The sequence below is a fragment of the Apodemus sylvaticus genome, chromosome X (assembly GCF_947179515.1).
Source record: "Apodemus sylvaticus chromosome X, mApoSyl1.1, whole genome shotgun sequence".
Classification (NCBI taxonomy): domain Eukaryota; kingdom Metazoa; phylum Chordata; class Mammalia; order Rodentia; family Muridae; genus Apodemus; species Apodemus sylvaticus.
Window position 1 is genome coordinate 25,312,601 of NC_067495.1, and position 6,000 is coordinate 25,318,600.

Here is a 6,000-nt window from a genome sequence, read left to right on the forward strand (position 1 = left end):
AGGGATCCATCCCATATATAGTTAACAAACATAGACAGTATTGTGGATGCCAACAAGTTCTTGCTGACAGGAGCCTGATATAGCTGTCACCTGAGAGACCCAGTTAGTATCTGACAAATATAGAGGAGTACACTCAGCCAACTGTTGAATTGAGCACAGGGTCCCCAATGGAGGATCTAGAGAAAGGACCCAAGGAGCTGAAGGAGCTTGCAGCCCTATAGGAGGAACAACAATACGAATCACCCAGTACCCCCAGAGCTCCCAGGACTAAACCACCAACGAAAGAGTACACATGGAGGGACCCATGGCTCCAGCTGCATATGTAGCAGAGGATGGCCTTGTTGGACATCAAAGGGAGGAGAGTCCCTTGATCTTGAGAAGGCTAGATGCCCCAGTATAGGGAAATTCCAAGACAGAGAAGCAGGAGTTAGTAGATTGGTGAGCAGGGGGGAATGGGGGTTGGTTTGTGGGTTAGGGGGTTTTCGGGGGACCAGAAAAGGGCACAACATTTGAAATGTAAATAAAGAAAATATCTAATAAAAATCATTCAACATATTAGCTACAGGAGTGATTGAACTACTGTACTCCTCATAGTTCAATTCATGTGTAAAAACAAAACAGAATCTCCACATTGTTGAATAAGATAGTAGAGTCCAAAAAGTGGTTCCAGCATGTCCACACTGCCATGATGGGCATACTGAGACCTGGAGCTGGGCTCAGACATCTCTTCAGTAGCCCTTCCTACCAACAAATGCCTGACTCTACTGAATTTGAATGCTGCTTGGCTTGCACTGGCTCCTCCAAGATTGCTTCTCTGTAACAGACATAGTCCACTATGATCACAGAGAAATCAGTACCTGCCTCTGGTGAATAAAAGGCACATCATTCCTCAATTGGCTTTCAAAACATGTTATGGCCCTAACCTTTTCAAACCTCCCTGGCGTGGTGGTACACACCTGTAATTCCAGCACTCTGGGAGAGAGGTGGGGGATGAGAAATTCAAGGTCATAATCAAACCACACAGTGAGTTTGAAGCAAATCTGGGATATATGATAGCCTGTCTCAAAAAAAAAAAAAAATAACCAGAAACAGAATGCGGATCCTAATGCAGATGGAGAGAAAAAAACAGAGATAAAGAAAAAAATAAATGCAGAAGCCATTTGGTCTTGTTACAAACTGTTTGCATCAGGATCCTGTCAACTGCAGATGACAACTTAAAAGGGAATCACCAGAGACTTTGTGGCATGGTGTTTATTAAAAACAGAAAGCCTTATTTCATGTGTTAAGATAGAGGCACAGCATTGATAGCACACTGGGCAAACTCTCCAGTGAACCATCATCGCCTGATGAAATAGTTCATCTGCTGATGTTTAGGAAGTGACCCTCTAGTCAAGACATAGGAGAGCCTGCTGCCCACAGACACTGGATCCAGTCCATTGTTGTAAATCAAGTTGAAATAGGAGCCTTCCATCCTGCTTGGCTTGTGTGTTATCTGTCCCTGCTTCCTTTTTGTCTGTGCTATCTGCCCCGCTGTGTTTGTGCTGCCATCCCCAGCTTCAGTACTTGGGACAAATTGCTTGCCTGTGAAACCTAAGGGGGGAAAAATCTATTTTCTCTTCCTTGACAAAGAAAGTGTGACCCTGACCTCAGCAAAACAGCATTCTGGAACATACCAGAAAGCTCTTGGAGGCCCTAAAAAATGAAATCTATTTATCAAACAGTAGAACTGTGAAGCAAGAATGAGAAGAAGTACCAAAATGTGTGAGGAATCCTATAGTTTCTCCATTTTCTAGTCTGAGCTGATTGTCTCTGTCACTGGAGCAAGCCAGCGTCTAACAGGTTTAGCTTGTCAACAAGTCCCCTGCCAATGTGTTGCCGAGCTGCTATTTTTGAAACCGTCTCACAAGAGTGACTAAGAACTACATTTCTATGAACAAGAATAAAGAGAGGAGCAGCTTCCCCAGGCAGGAGCAACCTGTCTGCAATTCTGGAGCCAGAGCTCCCCGAGGCTGATTCAGGCACTCCCTTGATATTCAATCTCCCCAACTATGATCCATCAGAAGGGGGCCTGATATGGCGCAACTTTGCTTTGGCTCTGTTTCTGCTTATTATTGCTTTCTGTTTATTTGACCTTGCTTTCATGTAATTTTTCCCTTGAGTCCTTTGAACTTACTTCATCTTCAGCCTGCTTCATCCTCAAGGTTGCATAGAATTTCTCTGAGATGTCTGCCCTTCTGCCAACACACGCGTGCGTGGACACACACACACACATACACACACACACAAAAGCCACATGAATCGACCCAAAGGCTGGGTTGTATCTGGTCTCTGGCACTTTGCAGGACAGTGAGTTACTAAGAACTAAATTTCTATGAACAAGAATAAAGAGAGGAGCAGCTTCCCCAGGCAGGAGCAGCCTGAAGCAAGGGGCCCTTTAAGAGATGGGTTTGACTTGATGTGTTGAAGAGGGTAGTAGCGCTGATTACAACCTGCAACTGCTGCTTCTCAGCAATTAGACAAAGCACTGAAATTGCAGTTAGTTGAAATCAGGTATTGGAGCTGCCTAATTCTTCTTCTTCTTGCCTTGTTAGAGAGCTTTAATGTCATCTCTCTCTCTCTCTCTCTCTCTCTCTCTCTCTCTCTCTCTCTCTCCCTCCCTCCCTCCCTCCCTCCCTCTCTCCCCCTCCCTCTCTCTCCCTCTCTCTCTCTCTCTCTCTCTCTCCCTCCCTCCCTCTCTCCCTCCCCCTCCCCCTTCCCCTCCCCCTCCCCTTCTCTCTCTCTCTCTCTCTCTCTCTCTCTCTCTCTCTCTCTCTCTCTCTCTCTCTCTCTCTCTCTCTCTCTCTCTCTCTCTGCTTTCCAGGCTAATAAATCACCCAGAGGAGTGCTATTCCCTTCCATAGTTTTCACACAATGTTGAAATACTGTTGGCTGTGATAATTACTTTTGCACATCTTTCTTTTGGGTCACTCTTCCTAGTACAGGGCTCCACCATCCTCGCCTTGTCCTCACTGCTCTGAGTCAGTAACAACACAGAGATAGCAGCGTTCCTTCATACATGGGAATCATGGGAAGCTGGGCTCTCTTTCCCCACTAGATCTGCCCTTTCCCACACTGACATGGGTTGTATGTACACTGCTAGCTTTCACTGAAGGGTTTAAAATGGCAACTCAGGGTAGCTTTAACTGGGGGTTTCAAAAGAATGTTCTAATACTTTGAGAAAGGCATTAAGACTAAAGAAACAATCTTCTTCATAGTTTCTTCGGATATGTGAAAAAAGTCAGCCTATTAGTTATGTGAAACTGCTCTAGCTCTTGGAATGGCTGAATCCGAACTGGCATAGTAGTACCATTCTAGTACTACCTTGAGTAATTTGTGCCTTAATTTCCCCATTTACAATCAGGGACAACAATGGCAGTTTCTTCATAGGGTAATTGCCAAATACAATGAGTACAGAATGTTGTGCATATAGACTACCCTTCATAAATGCTATAACTGTTAGCCAAGACCCATGTTTCTTTCCCTTAAGACAGAGCCCATTCTCAAGAGAAGACAAAATATCTCATTCATTCTCATTCTAGGATCTATATTTAAGTCTATTTACATAACATACACACTTATTTAGAAACATATATACAATACATACACTTGAGAGGAGGAAAGGATGGCTTAAGAGAAGGAAATGGTCCTTCAAGGAGAGGAGAAATTAGGAAAGACCACGAGCTTGGGAGCAGTGATTGCTGAGTAAGATCAAGGTACAATCATATGCATTTATATACAGGTCTGCAAAATGTTTAAAGTTTAGAAATTACAATCTAAGCTACCTTGAAAATCCTTAGGGGCCCATTGCTGGAAATAAAGATGCTTGGAGATATATATATATATCAGCATATACTTGCATGCACACACACTCACATCCTAAAGATAAATAAAGATTCCCAGAAACAGAGAACTCTCAGTTCACCAGGGGATAACTGCCTCTGCCTTGGTTCTCCCACCCACAGGAGAAAAGGCATCATAGACTAGGTCTCTACTCTCATCCTTTTGCTGACAGCAGTAGAAAATGGCCAGAAACCAAGCATGCAAAGGCCTAACACAGTGCGAGGATCAGATACCTTTCTTATCTTGAACCAGAAAACCCTTTTAGTTTCTGTAAATGAAAGGAAAAAAAGTATAGATTTTTTTCCTCCTTTGTCTGAAACAAAAGAGAAGCAGTGGCTATTTCCATGATATCCATTCAGCACATGACAGTCCAACACCTATAATATGTAAATTCTGCATACTAAGTAGAAATCAAAGAAATATAAGCCCTCTCTTATTGACTATTGCGATACAGACATGGAGGGAAGTGTTGAAAGGAACAAAGATTAAAATGCGTTCTAGGGGTGGTGGGTGGAGGGGTTAACTCAGCAGTTAAGATAGAGAGGAGCACCGGCTGCTCTTGAGGAGGACCCAAGTTCGATTCTTTGCAGCATAAACATGATGACTCACCTCTCCTCCACTCCTGGGGAATGTAATGGCTTCCTCTGGCTGCTGGGGGCACTGCATGAACATGCTGCAGGCAAAACACCCAGCCACATAAAAGAAAATATTTTTTTTTAATTACGACCTTAAAAAGAGTTGAAGAAAGACCTGGAAGATGACTCAGTTGTTAAACCACCTACCTCATAAGCATGATGACCCCAATTCAGATCCCAAGAACCCTTGTAAAATGGTGGTCCTTACCTGTAACCCTAGCAGTGACAAGGTGACAAAGAAATCCTTGGAGCACACTGGCCAGCTGACAACCTAATCAGCTTGATGAAGTTCTAGAACAGTGAGAGAGCTGATGGTCAACAAAAGGCAAAAGGCACCTAATGCCTAATGTATATTTGAAATTATTTCCCGACCTCCAGCTTCATACACATATGTACATGTGCACTTGCATACACATGGAAGAGGTAAAGATGTTTGAGTTGAGCCTCACTCGTGTGAGCAGTGCATTCGGAACCCAATGTTCATCTTAGTTATAGTTTTCAATGGCCACTTAGCCTGTTACAGCATGGCCTTTCCCCTGACCTGCTTCTTCAGTGTGCTGGTTAGATCTATATAGCACACACATATATCCTCAATACATCTACCATCCTGCCTCACAACTGCTCCTTCGAGTCTCCATCTCACCAGCTGCCAGCCAAGGATCAGAACAAGTTTGTAGCAAGTGCTCTGAGGGAAGGGTATTATTGTTTTTAAGTAAACCTCTTAAGGTTAGAGAAAAGGATGGTCCTCTCATAGGATGCGGACACCAGTCTGGCATATTGTGTCCATGTTAAGAGAGAGAGAGAGAGAGAGAGAGAGAGAGAGATGGGTAGGCAGTTCAAGAGAAGAAAATGGCGACAGATGAGAGCTCCCATATGTTGTCTCTCCAAATCAAAGAAAGAGTTTAAGATGATTGATGGTAAATGTATGCCCTGCTCTGGCTGCGAGCCCTCACCACTAACCCTGTAGGCTGAAAGACCTAAGAGCTGAAATTCACCCTCTGCTCACTTCCAGGGGGTGAGTCACCGACAGCCTTCCTCACGTTTCTCTGCTTCTCTGGGCATAAAGCAGGGAGACTTTCCAAACAAGGCCAGGTTTTTGCCGTTTCCTTGGCTCCCTTCACACATAGCCCAGCCGTGACCACATGCAGTGACAGGCAGGAACCCATTGCCTTATTTGGGCACGCTGTGGCTCTCTTTGTAGGAGAAGAATGAAGTCCACATCCAAACCACAATAGCTGACAAAAAATAAAGGGAACTCGATAAAAAAAAAGAGGACATTTTATCTAGAACAAATATAGAAAAATGTTGCATCCCCGAATTAGATATTTCCAGGCCCATTGCTTTTTATAGGGCTCTGAGGAAAATACCTAGAATCTTCCATTTTACCGAAATTATGTCTCCCATTTGCCTTCTAGCATTACTGCTGGTCGTCTGCAGTTAGCAGTTACTGCTAGGCCAGCTGTTTTTACAGAGGATATTGTGTGGG

General features: G+C 43.9%; 1 long non-coding RNA gene across 1 annotated transcript in view; it reads right to left on the reverse strand.

The window, feature by feature from the left end:
- LOC127675299 (uncharacterized) overlaps positions 1 to 5,581 on the reverse strand; it is a 45,310-nt gene extending 39,729 nt beyond the window's left edge. Inside the window, exons 1-2 of the long non-coding RNA XR_007975470.1 lie at positions 5,521 to 5,581; positions 4,723 to 4,805 (exon numbers count right to left, since the gene is read on the reverse strand). This is a non-coding gene — a long non-coding RNA (uncharacterized LOC127675299). The remainder of the gene's footprint in view (positions 1 to 4,722; positions 4,806 to 5,520) is intronic.
- Positions 5,582 to 6,000: the final 419 nt, after the last annotated feature.